Source organism: Leiobunum rupestre, chromosome 10 (assembly GCF_980474605.1).
Source record: "Leiobunum rupestre chromosome 10, qqLeiRupe1.1.hap1, whole genome shotgun sequence".
Classification (NCBI taxonomy): domain Eukaryota; kingdom Metazoa; phylum Arthropoda; class Arachnida; order Opiliones; family Sclerosomatidae; genus Leiobunum; species Leiobunum rupestre.
The window spans coordinates 3,679,344-3,698,937 of NC_143393.1; the positions used below are offsets into that span (position 1 = coordinate 3,679,344).

Sequence of the window (19,594 nt, forward strand, 5' to 3'; positions counted from 1 at the left end):
TTTTCAACTTATTCTCTTTTCAAAAGGCATATTTTCTTTATTAGCCACTATTTGCCAGTATTTTCCACTGGCCTGGACAAAAATCTAAAAATGTGGCTTTTTATGTACAAGGATCTTTTACAGCTGAGCCAATGACTGCCAAATCTTTAAATTTGCCACACTATTTAGTACAGTACGACAGCCATGTGACGCTAGCATCGCCTTTCAATAAAAACGCCTCGAAGGTCTACCGGCCGAAGTACCGCTTAAAGGCACTATATCACCGAAAAAAAATCGGTGTTGACCCGAATTGTTTTCCGAAAAATGAATGTTTTTATACGTTCTGCATAGTGTCGCCCTCGGAATTTTGTGGCCACTCCTTGAACTATTTTCAAGGTTGAAGAGAGGGGAAGAGAACGGGAGATACGCGAAAGAGGTTAAATTTAGGTCAGGAACTTAGCTGACCCTGGATTCCGAGAGCCATTGATAGCTCAGTTGGTAGAGCGCAGGGACCCCCATGGCTTTATGGAAAAACCAGACCGAAGGACCATAGTTTTTATATCCCCCTCAAATGCACCCCGAAATATGACGCACGCACAGTCCGCGTTCGATCTTTTCCGGGTTTTTTCTTTTGGTTTTTTTAATCCCCCCCCCCCCCCGTTAAGAGTATCGGGGTCTCAACTCTTTACAACAGGTGAGCGAGGATTAGTGATAAAAAAATTCCGAAGAGAGATATAGTGGGCAAATTCACGACGCTTTTACTCTAGTTAACTACTTCAGTTCATTCGATTTCTGCCTGTTTTTATTATGGAAGAAGTCGCGGACATGCCATTAGATATGGTAATAGATAAATCAGATTTAATTCCCTGCAAGTGTAGGAACTCTTGCGGAAGAGCCGCTGGGAGAGGTGGTTGTCCGTGCCGGGCATTGGGGATAAATTGCACAGGGCTATGTAAATGTTCTCCCGGAAAGGTTCCCTGTTCAAACAACAAGGAAATACCAGTTACAAATAGAGGAAAAAAATCTATAAATGTAAGTAATCGGAATTATTTTTAATTATTTTTTATTATGTTCAATTTTTAAATTCTTAAATTTAGGGAACGGAAAGTAATGAATTAGTCACGTCTCCCAATTTTCCAACTATGGACCATGAAAAACATTATGTGAGTGCCTATATTTTTTAGTTAAATGTTAAATTATGCTATATGCTGATATTTACAGGTTGAACTGTCCGAGGAATCAGATAGTGATTTGGATATGTTTAAACCAGACGAGGACGTCGAAGATGATTTTGAAAAAAAATATTTAGGTCCAACAATTAAAAAGGCGAAGTCTGGAGGGAAAGTCAAAACCGGGATCTTGCAAAACCGAAAAAAACTCAAAAAAATAAAACTTATCGTAAAACCAAAACCATCGGAAAAGGCAAAGGTATGGTAAAAGTAAAAATGTGATGACAGGCTGAAGCTGTAAACACATATTGTTAGTACGTCAATAGATTCTTGATATTATCAATATTTTGCTACTTATAATAAATTATTATAGGAAATCTCACGGACTTCAGCCGATGCTGGCTTAGACTCTGTAGCAAAATACAACGAAAATATAGAGGTTAGAGTTTTTTAACTTTTACGTTTACTTATGTACTTATGGAAGCATAAGTAACATAATGCCAATAAGTATAACACTTCGTATTGCTTTAATGCTAATTTCCTTGCCGAACCTTTTTTCGGCACTGATACTCTCTTCAAAATTGGACTAGGAACTTGCTCTCCTTGACGATTACGTTTTGATAAAAATTTAATCCTAATATTGGAGAGCACGTTCTGGAGTCGCGCGGGGCTTTGGCTTTGTTTTGAAGATTGCGTGCAAATAAAACATACTTGAGCTTGTGGCGCCGAGAAAAAGTGCTGGTAAAACATCTTGATTGCGCAATAACTATGTAAATCAGTTTCGTTGTAAATCTCGTTTATTGTCATACTTATGGTTATTATGTTACTTATGCTATAAGCTATATTAAAGTTTTTAGTTTCACATGATATCTATATAATAAAAAACTGTTGGTTGGGTGGTAGGTAGGTTGGTAGGTTCGTTAGTCAACTGATTTTGGAGATTTATTTCTCGATTTTCTGACGCTTTTCGCGCGCGCGTTACGGGCGCCAGGGTCGCGTGGCATTGTGTACGTACGCTGTGTTTCGCTTTTTCACATCGAGTCGGCTTCGATTTCTGATTGGGTTTTTAAATTCTTTATTACCAATTTTCAAAAGTGACGCAAATGTCAGTTTCTTAAAAATACTTAAAATCTGTCGCCCCTGAGAGTTCGGCTGTGTTTGTCCCAACGCGCAATACACCCGAAATTTTCTCTCTTTCCACAGCGAAATTCGGAGGGGGGGTCGGAAACAGGGAGGGGAGAGGTTTCGAGGTCGTTCCGATTTGAAATTCCCGTGACTCTCGGCGTACGCTAGTCCCGTGGCCTTTATGCATCAGCCATTGGATGCGGGGGGGAGGGGTTTGGTACGACTGCGAGTTTGAGTTATTCTTACGGGGGAAAAGGGTACCACGGAAATTCTCCCATTGGAAAGGGGGAGGGGAGTACTACGGACATTCTAGCATGGAGAAAAGCGGAGAGTGGTACCACGGTAATTATCACATGGGAAAAGTGGGAGGGATACCCCGGTAATTATCATATGGGAAAAGGGGGGAGAACGGTCATTATCACTTGGGAAAAAACGAAAAATGGGGAGTACCCCGGTAAATATCACTAAGATTGCAAAACCAGCTAATTTTCAATACGTGAAAGAATACTGGCGAAAAGCAAAACTCGCTAACTTTCAATACACGAAAGAAAACCGAAAAATAATACGGAACGCGAAAATCAAAACTCGCTAACTTTCCATACGCGGTTTTCCCCTGTAACTTTGCTAACTTTGGAGTTCCGCGGGTTAAAAGTAGTTAACGGCGATTTGCCAACCCCTTCTTTCCGACCCCATTAAACACTTTTTTTTTAAAAATACGCAGTCTTATAATTTTTGATAAGATGAACTTTTAAATTCTGTTTCTCTTTTAATCCATAATACTGCTATACCTCTACACTGTGTGCAAGTTTCAACTCTGTAATTTATATGGGGGCGCTACATCCCCCCTTTTCTGATTTTGAGCGTTGATTTACGCAGTCTAATTATTAGTAAATTTCTAATTTTGGGTATTTAAATTTACCGAAAATTAGACATTAACCCGAAATTAGACATTTACCCTAAATTTACCAGACTTAATTTTAATTTAACCCGAGGGGCAGTTCACTCCTTTTTGGAGCGCAGATTTAATCGGATTAAATCCGATTAAAGGTATTAAATCGAGTTAATCACGATTAAATTTTTAATCCGATTTACTCACGATTAGATTTTTAATCCGATTTACTCACGATTAAACTTTTTAATCATGATTTAATCCAGATTTAATCGCCTTAATCATGACTTAATTTTTTTAATCACGATTTAATCGGCTTAGTCATGATTTAACCGGATTTAATCGGCCAAGAGCGCAGATTTAATCATGGGAGTGAACTGCCCCTCGATTTAACCAAGGATTAGCATTTTTACGCAGTCTTATCATTTTGGATTCGACTGACTTGTAAATTCCGTTCCTTTTTTAAATTATATTACTGCTATACCTCTGCACTGTGTGCACGTTTCAGCTCTGTCAGGTAAACAGGGGGCGCAATAGCCCAACTTTTCCTATTTTGAGCGTTGATTTACGCAGAGTACGAAAGTTCCCAAAATATCCCGGGTAAAGCGTTATTAATAGATACGTTTCTATTGGATTTGAGATACTGAACCCAAACGTACGTCTGACTCCGCGTAATCGGTGTACAGAGCCGTACCTTTGACTGTACTAATGGGACTACGCGTAATCTTTGAAGTCCCTGCCTTTGGCAGTGGTAATCTAAGCGTAATCCGGTGTACAGACTTTCTAAGAGTGGTTAGCCCCTCGCGTCTGACGCTATGCTTAACCCTTTTGACAAACGCCAAGGCTTAGAGAAAAATTAATAATCTTCGTAGTTCATTGGATTTGAGATACGGGGCTCAAACTTTTAATACAGTTAAGAAGCTGAAGTCTGACCCTAGATTTAAGTCTTTTAACCCGCTCGAAGGCTTACAGAATAATTCATTAATTCATCCATGTGGAACTAATATCACGGCCTTGGCCGAATTGTTCTTTTCAGAATGCGGCTAGATTCGCCAGTCGGGAAGCTCTGGAAAGGTTTTTCGTGTACATAGCTTCCCGTCTCCCTGAGTCTCTCTCCATTTTAAATGAGGTGCCTGAAGAAACTGGAGAAATAACAATAACTAACCAAACTGAGACTTCTAACCAACTATCAGGTCAAGCAGTAGCCGCAACTTCGGCTGAACTTGATGGTCAGAAAATTGTGGAAAGTCAAAATGGCGACGAAGAGCCTGAGCCGTTAGGTTCGTATAAAGGCAAAAAAAAGGAAGTGTGTTTGTGGCAACTGTCGAGTAATGCCACTAGCAATAGAGGACGTCTGTTGCCGGCAAAGGCCTTGCGCCACGGATAACCCACTCTTTTTTTTGATGTGCCAATATGAGCCTGTTCTTCAAATAAGCATGAGGTTCAGGCACGAAAACGCAAGGCACAGGGGTCTCAACGCCTCTAATCTAAACTTTCGGTAAGTAATTAGCTAAAGAAGCACGTATAATAATTAAATATCTTCAATTTATTTTTGTTTTCTTAGCTATCACGCGTATCGAAACTATACACTCAGTAATTTTGGGCGACTTGGGGCTGGTAATCTCATTGTTATCCCTTCTTGCTGCGTATTAGCGATTAGGAGGGTGTTTCCTTCAACAGATGGAATCTACCAAGGATTTAAACAAGGTAGAATTGTACAAGGATATTAACATTTATTCTTGCATCATTATGCGGGTGGTTTTTTACTAAATTTACTACACTGTATACCATGTTTAGTAACACTTATGCAACTAAAATAAATCGAAAAATAATTATCACGTCTCTAAAACATTTTTAATTGTACTTTCTATTACATAACTGAAATTAAAATCTTGATTTGTGCTTTTCTAATACGTCTTGTTTCGAAGGTATTTCTTCTTGTAAACTTATATGTTGACATATATTCCGTGGGTCTGTCTCGTCTAATATTTTTGGGTCCGAAACATTTCCCTAAAAGTTGTAAAGATGTAGCCAAAACATGTATTAAGATTTCTATTAAAGCTTATCAGTGGCGTAGCGTCAAATTTTGGGCCTGCCTGCAACCGAAGACGATGGGCCCCTAATTTGTGCCTCTTATGTTGAGGTGCTTGATCTAAGTCTTCGCGGGGAAAAGGATGCACGTTCGGCTGGGCTTCTATTACATCTAACAAGTTAAGTAGATAAAATTTCAAAAGGTTCCTCTTTCGGTCGGTCACGGGCCGCCCGCATTGCGGCTCTCGAAAATTTTATTAGACAATCGACTTGAACTATACAGGGCGTCCACTAAAAAATTAACCAGGGCGAATATTTCAAAATCTGTTTTAGGTACGATTTGGAAATTTTCAAGTCGTGTACAAGATGTAGAGGGAAACCTAATGCGAAAATGTCGATGACCTTGAACCTTGTCTTCAAGGTCATCCAAAAACTAACTCGAGAACCGAAAGTGTTAGAAAGTTGGTTCCAATTAGAAAAGTGTTCCAAGTGACTTCTATAAGTACAAATAGCTTTGAACTGATCAGATTTGACCAATAGGAAGCCCAGAAATGCTAGATGAAAAACAATAAGGTCGTTAAGTTGATAACGTGTCGAAAGCGAGGTTCGGGAGCTGATAACTCTAAAGATACTCGTGTTAGAGTACTGAAATTTGCTACACATCCTCATCAAGATTAAGGGTCTTTAGTTTAAAAATTTTAATGACCTTGAACTATGTCTTCAAGGTCATCCAAAAATGAACGCGATAACCGTAAGTGTTAGAAAGTTGGTTCCAATTAGAAAAGTGTTTCACGTCACATTATAGGTCTAATTAGCTTTAATTCGATTGAATTTGACCAATAGGAAGTTTTTCAAAATCACAAAGGTCGTTAAAATGAAATTTGAAAGAAAACGCACATAACTCGAAACCAATTCGTGTTACATCGAAATTTGCTAGACAAACTCATTATGGTGGTCGTCATGACAACAACATTTTATTTTACGCTAAGCCTAATATTCATTCGAAGTTTATTTTTGTAAGCACAAAGTTAGTTTTTTCTTTAGAAATAATAAAGTTATGTATACTATTCGAGAAAAGGTCGAAATGGTTCGCTTATTTTATGAAAATGGGAGAAATGCGCGCTTAGCAGCGGCAATTTTTCTAACCCTTACGGTTCTTGAGTTAGTTTTGTGATGACCTTGAATACATGGTTCAAGGCCATCGACATTTTCGCAGTAGGTTTCCCCCTACATCATGTATACGACTTGAAAATTTCCAAATCGTACCTTAAACAGATTTTGAGATATTCGCCCTGGTTCATTTTTTAGTGGACACCCAAGTTTTATAATCGTCCTTACGAAAGTGAAGAACATCTTTTTGGTAAATTTAAGTTTATATCCGCTAGTTTCTCACGGAACGAAGTTCTAAATTAGTCAGAAATTATGTTTAATTTAATAATTTTTCAAACAGTGCACGGGATGAGTCGTAGAAAGATTGCGTATTATAACTTTATAACCCTGATATTGTGGTTTTAAAAAATGGACGAGATTCCTAAATCTCATGTAGCCTTACTAACAATTGTAAGTTTTATATTACCGTCAAAGAAACTTGTTTACGAAATATTTCAACGGCTCAATGAAGGTATTTTTTAATAAAATATGAAATAAAACCAGGCCCGTAGCTAGCAAAAAATTGCGGACCCCATTTTAACGAAAATTTCAGAAAAAAATATATTTTGGCGCCCCTAGACCCTAATGTGCCAGTGGCGTCCGCCCCTGTCTAGCTACGACCCTGGTAAAAACTCTCAAATCGATAATTTACGTGAAAGGAGTTGAACTCTTTTCTCTTCTTCGGAAACGTGACACCGGCGAAATAGTGAAATCACATGTATTTCTAGTTGGGGTTTTCAGTGATTCCGTATTAGGAAAACTTTCTGTTTGCACACTTACGTCTAAATTTTGGTAACATATAAGTAAATATCATCAGTAATTATCTTTATATTTCATAATTTTAAATATTTGTGTTCATTACCTTGTTTTCTTGAGTATTTACAAGTGGAATTCAATAATGTCATTTGTGTAACGTTGAAGGTTTCATATTTGTCCCTGTTAATTAAACTCCGTTTACTATTTGGGCGAATAGGCGCTAATATAAAGTCGGATATGCCTGCTGAACTTGTTAAAATGGGACGACGAAATAGTACAGTTAAAGCCTATGGATGAATTCATAGGCTCTTTGGTGGGGAAGCTAATGGAAGCATAGTGGAAGGTAGACTTTCCCATCAAAACAAGAAGGCCATTTTACTTTATAATATCGCCTATTAAAAGTAATGTAATGGTCAGATGAGCTCGCCGTGTCGGAATAGTTGATTTTATAAAATGTCTTTACGCTTGCCCAACTTGTTGAAATGTTGCCCTGGAATAGTTCAGCCAATGCCTAAGAATGAGTTCATAAACACTTTAGTTGGAGAGAAAACGGATCCACAGCTGAAGCGGGGAGGCAACATTTCGACAAGATGGCCAAGGTTATTTTATAACTGCTGTCAATTTTGAAGAACCATTACTTCAGTATTAGAAGCTTTACTCCCTATCAGCTGGTAGGTGTCAACTTATGAAGGGGAACTTTACTGAACTATACCTTGCAATTCACAATTTATGTTGATGCAGTCTTATACGAGGTCTATGCAGTGGCGGACTGGCCACAGAGTGAACCTGCCCGATGGCCGGTGGGCCCCTCAATTATGATAGAGTTATAGTTGTTAAACCTGTGGCCCTTTGTCTTCTGGCAGCCCAAAATATTAGACCCAGTCCGCCACTGGGTCTATGTATTCGAATTAAGTGTATTTGATTTTAAAAGATTGCACTATCATTATTAGACTTTCTTTGTTTCTTAGAATTGCTAAGATTTAATAATAATTAATATTAATTATATTCTTAGTTAATAAAACATTTCAGTTTAACCAAGAATGATTTATTTATACTCAGGGAGAATGAATATGTCGAGACCATCGACGGACACGTTGAGGCCCTAACCCCGTCACGCTAAGGGGGAGGGAGGAGGAAAAAAAGGAGGGGGTCTTATTTTTTGCGTCCTCGCAGCAGCGTTAATCGCGTTGAAAAACTTAATTTTTAAGAACCAATGAGATTGCAGTATTATTTGATTTTATTAAAGCGGAGGAGCATACCGGGGGCCCCAACGGGTGGAATTGGAGATACGCTAAAAATAATCTCGACATATTCATTCTCCCTGAATATAAATAAATACATTCTTGGTTTAACGAAAGCAGCATTTAAATAAAAATTGTGTTTAGGAAAACTACCTAGTTCTATTGAGTTTCAAAGGGTGAGAGAGGTTCTGAGAACAATTATTGAAACATTAAATTCGACAAACACGCGTATCAGTTATGTTTTTACATCTCTTAATTATTAAAGGAAATATCGTGTGGGGGGGGGCTATTCAACACTTGGGGTTTTCATTTTTTAATATAGTTAATAAAAGGTTATTTTCTATAAACACAAACGCAATATCGTTAATTTAAACAGCGTGAATGGAAATGTCTGCCCTTGCGGATAAAACAAAAAATTACTCAGCATTTATGGAATAAATATTTAATAAATTGGGCATTTGTAAGAGATAATTTGTTTCTCCCCACCGTCCATCGTTCAAATCCTTCCCGTCCTAAATTTACTTTATATTGCTTATTTTTGTTATTATTCTTATCCATTTCCGGCTACTTTATATAAACTAACAACGCGCGTTCGGCATTCCACAACTCTTTTAAAAATCATGCCCAAAACCACGTTGCAACTTCTCCTTCGAGCGATTCCCCCTTTGAGCCTTCTCCAGTCCCCCCTTCCAAGAATCACGCCTCCAAATACCTTCTATTGAAACTTTTGGAACGGTAAAAGCCCCCGTTGATATAGCCGGACACCTGGTTATTATAGAAGAATCCATTCTAAAACTAGATTTGGGACAATCTTTTGAGATGCCCCACCCTGAAAAAATAAATGGACTCTCCTATCTTATCTATGTAGCGAACATAACTACTTTAGTACGAACAAAACCCTTGGAGGGTCCGATCCTACTCTGGCGTCATCTATAACCAAAAAAAGAACTAAAATTCTTCTTTTTTTTAATAGGTCGTGATATAGTAAATATTGCTTTTCATTCTATACAAAATTGTTATTATTTATTTTACCTATATTTTTTATCCTAAAATTGAACAGATTGAAGATCCGTCAGAAGATTCTATGGACATGGAAGATGATCTTTCGATTCAAAGGCACAAAAACGATATGTACGCTTTACTGAAGAGAAATAGTGTAGATTGGATGCATATTAACTCGAAAATGAATCGAACATTTCGTTTTAGAACGAAGGAGGTAAGAGAAACAAATAAAATTTATGTTATATTGCAAGAATATCCAGCTCTTAGGGATTTGAATCAAGTGAATGTTTTGTTTGAATTAATTTGTCTAAGTTTTAATTTTTTGCTTTCTAGATTCCCTTAGAATTCAAAAGAATAAATTAATTTAGAGCAGAGTTAATTTTTTTGATGTTTTGGAAAAGTGCAGTGACAAAATTTGGAACAACACCCCGAAATCAACAGTGGTGAAAGAGCTAAAGTCAAATATTATGTCGCTTTTCACAAAAGAAACTAACGGGGATTCACCAAGAAGTAAAATTTCTAAATTATATAACTAATATTTTGAATTACATTTTTATTTTATTTTTTAGAAATTAAAAATTTGTGTAGCATACTATTGATTCTATAATTTTTTAATGAAAAAGTTCAAAGGATGTTCCACCAAGAAACCGAAAAAGAAGAAATTCCAGCTGGCCCAATTATTATCTAAAGTGGCAAAACATTTGTAGCAAGTGACGTTTTTGAAATTCATGTTGACGGTGTTGAAATTAGAAAAACCAATGATATATCGTGTGCATTAATCGCATTTTTCGAGTGCTATTGGATTTTTAATATTGAATATAATGATATGTTAAAGAAAACATTAGTTTTTTTCGAAAAAGGACTTTTAGGTTTAACCATTCACCAAATATTACGCGTGATAAAACAAATAATAGATCCAATTTAATATACTTTTTTGTGTAAAGGTGTATTCTTATTTTACTAATAAGATGGCGAAAATAATAAAAAAACATTGAATTTTAAAATATAAAAAATCCAATAACTGAAATGAGCTTCGTAATGAAAATGTTTTAATATTAAATTGTATTTAAAAAATAAATTTGTTCTGTAAATGGAATCGATATGGTCCTAATTAGGTATTAATTAGGTACGAATTGATTCTTTAAAAGGAATTAATATGGTTTTCATAAGGTACAAACTGGTTCTTTAAAAGTGTTCTATAAGGTCTTCAAAAGGTATAAACTAGTTCCATAAATGATATTATATGATACTTTGCAAATATATAAATATGTGCTCTATAAGGAATAAAAATGATCTATAAAAATGATATAAAAGTAACAAAAAAGAAATAATAAAGGTATTAAGAAGAAGTTAAAACGTTATTAAAAAAGTAAAAAACGTTATTAAAAAAGTTTAAAAACGTTATTAAAAAAGTATAAAAACGTTACTAAAAACATTATTAAAAAAGTTTAAACACGTTACTAAAAAGGTATAAAAACGTTATTTAAACTGACTTAAATCTTGATTTAAAAGAGGTGTATAAGTACTTTTTAAAGGCTTAAAAGGTTCTTAAAAAGGACTAAACACGGCATGAAATCAGAAGTTAAATATACCTTAAAAGTGCCGAATTTGGGAGAGAAAAAAATTTCCACCCAAAAGCAATAAAATTAAACCTTTTTTCCCGAGAGTGTAGGTAGAAAATAAAGGTTCTCAGTTTTAGGAATAGACAATAATTATAACAGCAAAAAGTACTTTAATCAGCTAGGATAATACCGAAGGCACCACCTTCGGCATAGGTCATCAAGTGACTTTTAAAGCCATTAATTCAGGTGGACGGGTTACAATGCGTAGGATGGTGGTGGCTAGCCCTGCAAGCCACGCGAGCCAACAGTTCTCTACTTTCACTATTACCGTTAACCTCAACAAGTTTTTAAATACCAGGGCAATTATCTTTTCCGTAATTTTCCCGAGAAAATTGTAAATTACTGTTACCATAGTAATTTACCGTGTTAATTACCAGGTAAATTTACCGATTCGTTTCTCTAACCAGGCTAATTTCTATCTTTAAAAGACAACCTTTATTCCATTGGCGTAGTCAGCAATTCGTCAAGAGGGGGTCGAGGTACGTGAATGTTAAGAGGGGGGTTGAGAAAGGGGTGTTAATTTAAACCCGGGGGATGGGTTTGGACCCGGGAACCCGCATTTGCATCTGCAAATGTAGGCTTTGTCCCTAACAGCCTTTCCCTTAACTTCAGAGAGTTCTCTCGTTGTTTTGGGACAACGCTGCTGGGGAAGGTAAGGATAACTCATCCTCACTCGCATCTTCTCCGAAAGACTAAGAGCGGAGTAGAGTTACTGGTGACGCTATTTATTGCACCACAGTGAGTCCGCAAAGATTTCTTGCTGGGCTTTCTTCTCCAGTCAATTAGGATGGAGAACGGAAGCGTTATCCGAGGGACCCGCTATGTAAGGGACGTGGGGACACTCTTCACTCTCTTGGTTCCGGAGTGCCACCTAACCAGTCGAATCTTTACTATTATCTCTTCTAGACATAGTTATTAGTTGCTTGCCAGGCTTTGTAATCTTTGGTAAATATAAATATAAGTATTAATAAAGAGTATTTTACAGTTTGACTCTCGTACATGGTTAGACATAAGCCGACAATTTCCACGCTTCACAACCTTATATGACCAATTTGACTAATTTCACAACAAACAAGTGGCTTCAAATTATCCGGAGTCTGGTCTTTCTTTCGGTTCTACCGATAATTTAATATTATATAATGATTAAACTACCAACAAGATCAAATCAATTGATAGATTGAGAGGAAACCTAGGCTTAGCCGTGTTTTGTTTTTGATAGAGGTCAGTCGAACAGTAAAGGGCGGTAGCTGCAGCAGCTGTTCCAAATGGAAAAAGTAGATGAATTATAACCTTTTCAACTAATCTTACCAGACCATTTATGTATGAAAGAACAGAGAAATACTTAGTTTTATTAGAATCAGAAAATATACCAATTACTTAAAGGAGCTACTTAATAAATATGAAACCCAGATAAAAATATTTAGGCCTGCAACATGCTTGCAGTAGCAAAGAATATGGGAAGAGCAAAGAAATATAAGTCTACGGAAGAAGAAAAAACTGAAATAAACCACAAGAAAACTAGTAGAAGCAATAAAAATGATAATTTCGTTTACGAGTAAGGCTACATTTACGTTGCTATTCAGATTTATATTTCAAATGAAACAAGTACAATTATTTTAACAAAATAATACAAATATTTATGGTTTACAATTCTTAACTTTGTCACGTTAGACTAGTTTTTATTAGTCGTTAACTGGGCTTCACTAATTAATAACAATAAACTGATTACGATGATATTTGTTTGAGCTATTCGTTCCTTGGACGTTTCTTCTTATAGTGACAGCCTTTTTTCCACTTACACATGATGCACTTTTAATTTTTCCCCAGCATCGTATTTTATTTATTTGTTTTTCGACAAAGATTCGCTCGACCGGCGCCAGGTAGCGTATTCAAACCTTCACCGCGGAGGTGGGGAGGTTCTCTTTTCGAGGAGGGGAAGATGACACGTGGCCACTAAGGTGGGGGAAAACGGAGACTTGCCTCCTGTGTTAGAAAAAAAGGACGCTGATAATTTCGGATAATGTATTTCTGATATGACACTAAAGACGCGGCGTCTAAGTATCAAATTCAAAAATAGGTACCGATTGAACTAGGCCATAGTAAGCGAAACTGCGATTTATAGAAAAGAGGAAACTTTATTGCGATATTAGATCTTATAAAAAATAAATGTCTTGATTTAAAAGCCAAGTGCGACAATATGCCGATTAATGCCAAATATATGCACAGCACCATACAAAACGAAATAATTGGCATTTGTGCAAGTTTAAAAAGCATACTCAAAACTTCGTTTCGTCCCTTCTAAGAGATCATTTTTTTTACTTGTTTGCAAAGGTACACTTTTTTAAAGCATACAGAAAAAAATCTATAATTCCACAGAAAAATATTTTAGTCCGGTTTTGCAAACGTCAAAACAAAAACACTTGTTGTCAAACCAGAATCAAATTTCTGAATTTATCTAAAATAAAAGGAACTAAAGATTTGAGTAGGAAAGTAGCAGTGAAAATTCCATGTCCCCGTCACCGAAATGATAACTTAACCAAACATAACTTACGTTAAAGGATGCGTAGATTTAAAATCATAAAACTCAACTGACAATATTTAGCCGCTCAGTAATTTTTAAAGGCTTCAAAAGTAATATAACTCGCGTTGAATTCGTTGAAAGATTAAGATGAATTGAAGAATCAAAATATTACGTTCGTATGACGCGTAGAATTCGTAGATTCGTGAGCACGGAGCTCGCAGCTAGAAATTATGCCAACGACATAATTCTACTGCGCGTAGAAAAAAATTACTGCAGCATCACTTATCTCGTTCCAAATTGCAGATGTAGATCAAAGTTAATTCGGTTTCGTCCAGACGTAGTTGGGACTTTGCATGAAGCACGGTACACGAAATCATTTCAATACGTTGATTAAATCATTAAACACCCTTAACACACTTTTTTATTTGTAAACAACCCCTTATGTATTTGATAGCGTGGCAACGCAGAGCGTATTCAGGTTAAAAATAATTTCGACACGTACAGGAATTGAGCGTACGCACAGAGGCTTTACCGGAACCTCGTTTAGCGAACCTTCTTTCGTGCCAACTCGACAACATACGTTGGTTAAATCATTAAACACCCTTAACACACTTTTTTATTTGTGAACAACCCCTTATTGATTGGATAGCGTGGCAACGCAGAGTGTATTACGGTTAAAAATCATTTCGACACGTACGGGAATTGAGTGTACGCGCAGAGGCTTTACCGTAACCGCGTTTCGCGAACCTTCTTTCGTGCCAACTCGACATCGTTCCCGTCGCCCGAAGACTCAGCCTACGCGTTTGTAGATGTAAAAGCGCTACGAACTTAGTTAAACGACGATCTCTATAATTATAAAATTGAAACCAAGTTGTACACACCACCGTACCTGTAGATTATATTTATTCATAATAGTACGGTATTTTCAACTTGTTCTTCTAAATATGGGACAATATTGGAAGTTTAAAAGAGAAATATTTTTGGTAAATAACACATAAGATTTTTTTTCAACTGAAGTGTTTTCTTTCCTGAGATATCTATCTTAAACATGCGACATCCTTCAGATTACCGTTATAAGACAGTTATAAAAGTAGGACAAAGAAAAGCCTTCCACTATCGGAGCCGTCTAAGGTGCAGATACAGTGAACAATGAATATAAATATATTTAGGCGTTAAGGTAGTCAAAAACGTTTAGATAATATAAAATGTACGAACAGTATGATATTGATATATTAAGAATATTAAAATATAATCTAAGGAACTTAGTAAGCTAGATTTCAGCATAATTCTACATTATTAAATTTTAGGATAACGCAGGATACGCAACAAGAGAACAATAGTTTAGACACAAGGAGACGAAATAAAATTTTTAAATTAAAGATTTTCAACCGCAGATACACGTGGTAGGCCAATAAAACTTGCCTGTACCGGGGCCCTAAACCGATCGGGGGCCTTGGCCTGATAGCCCATGCCCTAAGAAGGCTTTGACTGCTAGATGGAAGCAGGCGAATAATTTATATTTATTGCAATTTTAGATAAGTGTCTATAATATATGTTGTTGGATATTTGTAATATATTTTACGTATGTATTTAAAGTAACGTAACGTAAATTTTACTTGTGTTACAAGTATATTTGGTTATATTGTATTACTCGGTTTACACCCCTACTTTAAATTTGCGTTTGAAAATAAGATTGACCCAGGAAAGTTCAAAGTCCACGGTTTTGTCTTGAAATTTCGAAGGCTTTAATTATACGGCGGTTAATAACAGTGACACACTTCTAGATGAGAAATTATATTATAAATTTTGACCAAAGTAGGGGTTTTTTTTTAGTAAATTGAGTATTATACTACGGTTTAAGCTGAATTTTTTAAACTAAATTCATAATTATTGTTGAATGTTTGATTTTGCCATCTCTGCTAAATTTCGTGATCTTTGGAAAAAAAAGTTGGGACTACTCCTCTTCCCGTCCCCCATGGCTACATCCCTGTTCATAAGTACATATTTCCACGTCCTTGCCCCCAGCTCCAGAAATATTCCGACGACACTGCAAGCAATCTTTACTCTGTAGAGTTTCAAAATTTGGAGTTTAATTTTTTGAAATGGTTTTCATTTCGATGAAGGACTCTGCAACAGCGGGAATATTTTCCTCTTAGAAGAAACTTCTAAAACAAGATTGGACAGAAACTTTTGTAGCCTCTTCGGTACAATTGTATTATTTGGTATCCGCCACCTTCTTTTTATTTTAATTTTTGTGAAACATTCACTGGATATATCAATTTTATTGGAAATAAACCCCCACTTATAACTGAGAATTAAGGTTGTAATTTTAATTACAAGATCTCTTTTAATGATGTAGAAAAGGCCGCGCAAGGTTTAGCGTATTTATTGTCAAGTAGCGTAATATGCGGGATTTTCTTTATGAACAGACCCATATAGAACTAGTCCATATTTCTTGTTTGCAGTGGCGTGTTCAGATATACGTCAAGGAGGGGGTCGAAGTATGTGAATGTTAAGAAGGGGTAGCGAAATAGGTGAAAATTTAGTACAGTTAAAGGTAGATCCAAGGAGAGGGTTTTAGATACGGAAACCCCCTTGTTTACGGCACTGTGACAACGAATACTGGCGGAAAATTTAAGACCTTGCCCTTGGTTTGATTTCACTACGTTCATGGGCTGGGACATTAGGACGTTGTGTTGGGCAGAGGTCCTTGCGAATTTTAACCTTAAGGTTTTTGGCCAGATTATTTTTGTTCTACCACCTAACAGGATAAGGGCTAAATATAAGGGATTAGGGTGGGGAATATCTTAATATTTGCCCCAATAATTTTCGTTTTCAATTCTTTTAGCAGTTGGAGCACGTGATGCACGTGTCGTTTTTTGAACATTCTCTTAACATCGGGCCAAAGTATACAAATATTGGGAAATATCGTAGATTTTCCAGGTATCTGGAATAAAAAGTCAATTTCGAAGGTGTATAAGTATGCGCTTCCGTTATCGCCTCTTCTTTTTCAGTGACGGTATAGGGGTGTAGGAAGTGTAAAAATTAAAATACTAGGAAGATTATTCATTTTTTTAATAATCGAATTCAAAACACATTCGAAATCATTATAATTATTTTAATTTCAAAATAAAAACGTTATAATGAAATTTCGATATTTTTTATACGACCGAAGCTATTAATATATTTGGATTCATAAAGTGAAGATTTCTTGTAATTGTGTTATCTCTGTCATACAAATACACAAGAGGTTTTTTGAATAATACTTATTGGAATGTGTATTGTTACATTTTTAATTTTTTGAGGGTACTTAAAGATACTAATCTTTGATTTTGAAGGATTTAAAAGTCATGGTGAAATTATAATTAAAATTGTATAAACGAGACACGATACTTCATTAATACAATTTTAATTAAAGATACTAACGCTATCTATAACGTAGAAGTCAAGAAGAGCCGCCGATGGACTTATACTCCCGTAATTTTTACATCTCCGACACCCGTGTTTCGGCTATCCGCAGCTTCGGCGCGTGTTTTGAAATGTATTTAAAGTTAGGCTTAGCTAAAGATCGGTTTGTAAGCCGCTCTCCAGATGCCTACCCAGTACTGACGAGCCGCAACTAGGGTGAAACCAGTCTACTGGTGAAATTTCTGGCCATTTATTGTTAGTTTTATCATTTTACACTCGAAGGCCTATATGGTCCGAGTTTCGCGTTTTTATTTTGTCCGAGGTTTTCTCGACGTTTTATCTAAATTTGATAGGGTTTAGCTTTATTTCCCCCTTTCTAATATGGACTTTTCTACCATTTTCGTTATTTTATAACACTCATTATAGACTATTTAAATGCCACAAAAATAACCCATTTTCCAAAATATTGCTATTTAATATTAGATCCTTCCACTAAATTTACCCCTTTCTCAAAATATTGCTTTTTAAAAGAGGTGCCTCTCACCAAAATCGACCCCTTATCCAAAACATTGCTATTTAAATTCATCAACTGCCACAAAAATGACCCCTTTTCCAAAATATTGCTATTTAAATTCAGTGCCTGCCACCAAAAATGACCTCTTCTCTAAAATATTGCTATTTAAATTCCGTGCCTGCCACCCAAAATGACCCATGTCCAACAAATTGTTATTTAAAACTAGATCCTGCAACCAAAAATAGCTCTTTTTTTCAAAATATCGCTATTTAAATTTAGTGCCTCTTACCAAAATCGACCCCTTTCCCAAAATATTGTTGTTTAAATTCAGCACCTGCCACAAAAATGACCCCTTTTCCAACATATTGCTATTTAAAATTAGACCTAGTTAACAAAAACGACACCTTTTCTTAAATACTGCGCTTTTATGTTAATCTTAACCGACTACTAACAATTACACCTACCCGTAAGGAAACCTAACAGTAAATTCCTAAAATCAATAATGTAATGCACTCAACACCTACCCAATAAGTTAAATTTGCCCGCTTTGAGTTTAGCCGATTGGGAAAACGCCACCCCAGCGTAATGGATATTACACTTTATCTTTGCAGCAATGCCAAGAAGAATTGCTAATCACCATGAAAAAAAATTATTATATGCAAAGCAAATCGAAATTGACTTTTTAGGCGAAAAACCTGGGAAACCTACGATATCTAATAATAATCATCAGCTAGGCTAATACCCAAGGCACCACCTTAGGCCTAAGTCATCATGCGACTTTTAAAGCCCTTAATTCGGGTGGCCGGGTTACAATGCGTAGGAGGGTGGTGGCAAGCCCTACATGCCCCGAGATCGAGCCAACAGCTCCATACACAGGTTTTTATGGAAGAGGAACCGAAGAACTCGGAGGATAACCCCTTAAACTAGTGGGGAGATAACTTGCAAACTCAACGCAGTAGGTTTTTTCCCGAGTTTTCACCCAGTGCCACAAGCTAGGATCGAACCCGGCTCCTCTTGCTGCGAGGCGAAAGTGCTAACCACTCCACCACCCCACTTCTACGGCTACTTTAGTCCAATATTAAGCTAATGTTAAAAAAACGGCACGTGCATCACGTGCTCCAACTGCTCCAACTGCCGAAAACGAAAATTATTGTGGCACAATCATATATTCAATTATCCAAGATAGTAAATATATCCGCACCCAAATTCGTCGAAAATAAAAATATTATAACAATATTCTAATAATATAAATATTGATATTGACAGCACTTATACATGTAAATAGAGTAAAATAATAAGTCCACATATTGTATAATAATTACTTTTATTAAAAGGAGACGACTAGTTTCGCCATACCCGTTCGGGGGCTTCGTCAGGTCTGATTCGAGCGTACACAATTCTATATTATAACAAAAACTCAAAATGAAGATACGTCTAAAATAAGTAACACTACCGTCGTGTTACGATTTATCGAAATATATTTATACGACCAAAGTTCACTGTATATTCGACCTATATAATATATTGGAGAAAATAGCGGAATTTTTGAAGTTAGAAATGCAACTTTAATTCTCAATTATTCTCTAAAAGCGGGGTTTTATTTTAAATAAAATTGAATTCTTCAGAGAATGTTTAACAAAAATTAAAATAAAAACAAAGTGGGGGCTGACGCCTAATAGTACAATTTTCCCGCAATTCGGGTCCGTGCTTAACTCGGGGCAGGAACAAATACTACTTTCATAAATAAGCCCTTCAATTTCCATTAAATTTGTTTATATAATATACGTTTTTCGACAGTCGTATATTTCTAAAATCGGGATTCGGGCATATTTTATAAGTCTTTAAAAAAATTTCGTATTTTAAATTGATATTATATTCAAATAAGACCTCCATAAGAATGTAAAATAAATATTTCTCTTACCTTCTTTTTCACACTATGTTAAATATCTTTTCCGTTTTAATAGTACAACGAAGCTCAGACTTCAGCGTACCGAAAATGCGGTGTTTTCCTCCAAATTTAAAATATCTCTGTAGTGAGATGAGTAAAAAGTATACTATTCATCAAACTACTGGAAAATTTGTTTTTTCGTTTCCCCATTCGTGGTTATACAGCGCTTCGCAATGAGCACAGTTCGTATCATCAATCTAAATTATAATCTGAAATAAAGAGTCTGAAAGTGATTTATTT

At 36.1% G+C, this 19,594-nt stretch overlaps 1 long non-coding RNA gene across 1 annotated transcript; it reads left to right on the forward strand.

Annotated features, from left to right (window-relative positions):
• The first annotated feature begins 1,322 nt into the window (after positions 1-1,322).
• On the forward strand, positions 1,323-4,914 carry LOC149923367 (uncharacterized). Its single transcript, XR_016477098.1, has 4 exons — positions 1,323-1,407; positions 1,522-1,587; positions 4,199-4,660; positions 4,727-4,914. It is a non-coding gene; the product is annotated as an uncharacterized LOC149923367 (long non-coding RNA).
• Positions 4,915-19,594: the final 14,680 nt, after the last annotated feature.